This window comes from Beta vulgaris, chromosome 9, assembly GCF_026745355.1.
Source record: "Beta vulgaris subsp. vulgaris cultivar EL10 chromosome 9, EL10.2, whole genome shotgun sequence".
Taxonomy (NCBI): domain Eukaryota; kingdom Viridiplantae; phylum Streptophyta; class Magnoliopsida; order Caryophyllales; family Amaranthaceae; genus Beta; species Beta vulgaris.
In genome coordinates this window covers 24,969,141-24,973,474 of record NC_079210.1, presented here as the reverse complement: position 1 = coordinate 24,973,474, position 4,334 = coordinate 24,969,141, and positions in this window count along the sequence as shown.

Here is a 4,334-nt window from a genome sequence, read left to right as displayed (position 1 = left end):
GTTACGGGTTAAGCTTGAAACGTGCATGATTGAGAATAGTAATGAATTAAATTAATGTAAGGCTTAAAGTTATCATTTGAGTGGTACAAAATGCCAAAATGGGGTGAAAAAGTTAATAGATAATCAACATTATTTAGAAGAGTAACTAGTTATTAGGCTCGGGCTATGCCCCGGGTAAGAAAATTTTCATTTATTAATATCTATACTATTATCTAAAGCAGAAGACAAAAGCTGACGTGGCAAGCTCACATTAACCGAGCAATTCTAGAGCTCCTCATAATTAAACTCTCAATGAGAGTGTCCACGTGGCAATGGAGAATATTTTGGCCGAAAATTATATGAAAAATGCAAAGGAATTCGGAAATTGATTGATTCATTTTTTAAGTTAGGCAATTAATATCATGATCTCATAAGAGATTTCCGGAAATCAAGGATATTCCAAACATATAGTATTGTGATTGAGAGTTATATATGGGTACAATTTCGTAATTCAAAATTCGAATTACCATTAGTGTTGGCCGAATTTTTTTTTTGCCATATTGGGTTATTTCGAATATTTTCTAATCAACTAAATACGGGAACTAATTTAAATTATCAATCAATCTTAATTATTGCCTTTTTTGAACGCGCAAAGCAGCTTCCCAATGATCAATACGAGGAGACTGCATAAATTGTGATAAAATGTGCACAGAATAAGCCAGATCAGGGCGGGTCACAGATAGATAAATGAGACGACCCACAAGTCGTCGATATGATTCTGGATCATCAAGAAAAGCACCAGTAGCAAGAGCAAGTTTATGATTTTGCTCAATGGGAAAAGTAGCAGGTTTGGAACCCAGAAAACCAGCCTCAGAAACAATATCCAATGTGTATTTCCGTTGGCAAAGAAAGATGCCAGCAGAGCTGCGAGCCACTTCTAGACCAAAAAATACTTCAAGGGCCCCAAATCCTTCATCTTAAAGCAATCACAAAGATAGGCTTTAAAAGCCTTCAGAGCAGCGGAATCATTCCCAGCAACTATAAGATCGTCCACATACACTAACACATTGAGCTGAACAGATCCCTGAGTAAAGGTGAAGAGAGAGTAGTCAGAGTAGGACTGAAGAAAACCATACCCCTTCAGAGCTGTCACAAGTTTGGCGAACCAACACCTAGGCGCCTGTTTAAGACCATAAAGAGATTTGCGAAGACGACAAACCATGTTAGGATGAGAAGATTCAAAACCAGGAGGCAATTTCATGTAGACTTCCTCAGTTAAGTCACCATGAAGAAATGCGTTGTGAACATCCATCTGATGAGTTCCCAATTTTTAGCAGCGGCAATAGCAAGAAATGCCCGAACAGTCACCATTTTGGCAACGGGAGCGAAGGTCTCAGTATAATCAATGCCCTCCTTTTGGTGATTGCCAAGGACCACCAAACGAGATTTCTGACGATCAAGATTACCAGCAGAGTCAAACTTGTTGCGATACACCCACTGACTACCAAGAGCACGCTTGCCCGGAGGCAAGACTTCCATAGTCCAAGTACCATTCTCCTCTAAAGCGCGAATCTCATCATTCATGGATTTACGCCAACCTGCATCCTGCATAGCCTCTTTAAAAGACTTGGGCTCCGAAAGAGAAGTGAGAGTGGCAATAAACTTTCTATATTTCACAGAAAAACTTTGACAATTAATGTAATGTGCAATAGGATAGGATTTACCTGAGGAATGCAGTGGAGCAGATGTAGAAGAAGAAGGACTGTCGACTTGAATGGTGTTCGTTACGTAATCACGCAAGAGAATGGAGGGTGTTTTGGTTCGCTGGCCGCGGCCCAAATCAGTGGGAATAGAGGACGGGCCAGCAGGTAGAGAAGAATCCGTGACGGGCCGAGATGGAGGAGCCAAGTCAGCGGACTGAAGAGAGGAAGATGGAGAGCTGGAAGAAGGAGCCGGGTGGGCCTGGGCTAGAGTAGAGGCCGTTTGTGAGGAGTTTGGGAGAGAAGGAGATGTAGGAGAGAGGACGAGAGGTCCAGGAGAAGTAATAGGAGAATGGGCTGGAGTAGGGGAAAGAAGTGGTCCATGAGAGGACGAATTGGAAGGGACGTGAGGTCCAGGAGAGGCGGGTTGGGCCGAAGAGGAAGGGACGTGAGGTCCAGTAGTGTTTGAGGGAAGATGAGAGGTAGGAGACGCAGTTTGGGCTGGATTTGGAGGGACGTGAGGTCCAGTGAAAGAGGATGGCAGATCATACTCAGCAAAATCAAGGTGAATTTCATCATAGTGAGGGACATGATTAATGGTAATTGTCAATCAATTAGTTAATTTAAATTGATACTTTTCGCAATTATATTACTAATCAATCAATCAATAGTTATTCTGATTGTCAATCAACCATAATTAGCTAGATAACGTATTTTCAAAAAAAAATAAAAACGGTAGATTTTTTAGTATAAATAGTGTCGTTTTCTCTTCAAACATCCCAACTCAATTTCGGACTTTCAATTTGCATATTGATGTCAACTTCTTCCCCTACTTCTACATCAATATTATGTTCTCCTCCAAATATAATAGAAACCGAAAATCCATCAAAAAATGGCCCGCTAAAGTTGAATATTCGAATTTCTTAGATGTTGAATCTATGGTTTTAACACTCTTCCGTGGAGGCCATCTTTATTTCCACAATGTGTCCAGTATGTTTACATATGATTTTAATAAAAGCAATGAAGTTTTGGCTTATGTTGAAGACGTTTGGACAACAATACATGGTTATCGTCCATATTTTGATTATTCGAATATGATGTTATATGATCTATAATGCATTCCATCAAGAGCGTACAAGATTGATGATGACTATTTTGAAGATTGTGATTTAAACAACATGGAATGTTGTGGCGTTAACAACAATGTATTAGTTGATTATCTATCAATTGATTAAAACGTAGTAATTAAAGTTTGATTGTAATTGCCATTACCATTTTAATAATCGATAACATTATTTAATTTCTTTTGGTTCATTTTTTTTTAGTACGTTGTTGTACTAAGATGATTTACATATCTTTATGCGCTTTCTTTATGTACTTATTTATTTTGTTGTCATGTCATTATCAAATTATTAAGTACTTTGTCTAATGTATTGATTTTGATGATTCATTATTCAAATACTTTGACCTATATAAAGTCCCCACCATCTTTTCAATCAAAACAATAACCTACTAAATTTAATCCAAAAGTCACATTGAATGGCAATATATTTTGTACTCAACTACATATCTATCTCTTTATATATTATTCTCCACCATCATACAACTTATATTTATCCCAAGTTTTATATGTCCTATTTAATTATGCCACTAAACAAATTGTGTTTTATTTAACCATAACTAATTCGAATTTCATAAAAAATATGTTTAAAAGATATATGTCGATTTTTTGAATCATCAATATTATTAACTAAGGAATGTTTAAAAAATACAGTTTATTTTTGGTATTTATTGAACCATCAATATTATTTATAAAGTTACCTTATTATATGTATAGTATAATAAAAGATATATGTCGGTTTTTAAAATAAGGAATGTTTTCCTATTAACTTGATACGTTTAGTATGGCAATTTTTTGTGGTGTTCATTAATATATATATATATAATATATATATATATAATATATATATATATATATATATACATATATATATATATATGTATATATATAAATATCTCATATATTCTTTAGCAATGAAGAGAAAATCCGAAAAGAAGAAGAACTCATCTGCAATGAGAAAAAAGTCTCAATGTAGGCGCAATATTTTTGAAAGTTTACCTATTGAGATAACAATTAATATTCTTGGACGTGTTGCTTCACAAGTACCATTCAGTTTGATGTGTTGCAAATTAAGGTATTTCTAAATAATAACATATTTTTTTAATGTGTTAGTTAATGTGAAAACGTACTTAATGGTTATCTATTGTTTTATCAGTTGTAAGATTCTGAATACACTATCAAAGGATGAACATGTGATGAAGAAAGTTTACGTTGAATTTTTAATTAATGGTGGAGAGTTGGTGAATAGTAATGCCAAGTTATTTTTCTCGAAATGCCTTGAAGTGAAAAATCCTGCTGCACTGGTTCGTGTTGGATTAGTAAGTCACTTTATTGTATATATATCTTTATTTAGTTAATTTCATATTAATGTTACATTATGATATAACGTTTATAATATTAATAGATAAAAGATCAATATTTAATTTCATATTAATAACATTGTTTGTTAAAAGTTTTTATTACTTATTTTACGAATTAAAATTAAAATAAATTAAATTTAAAAATCAAAACGTTTGTGGAACGTTTTTATTATT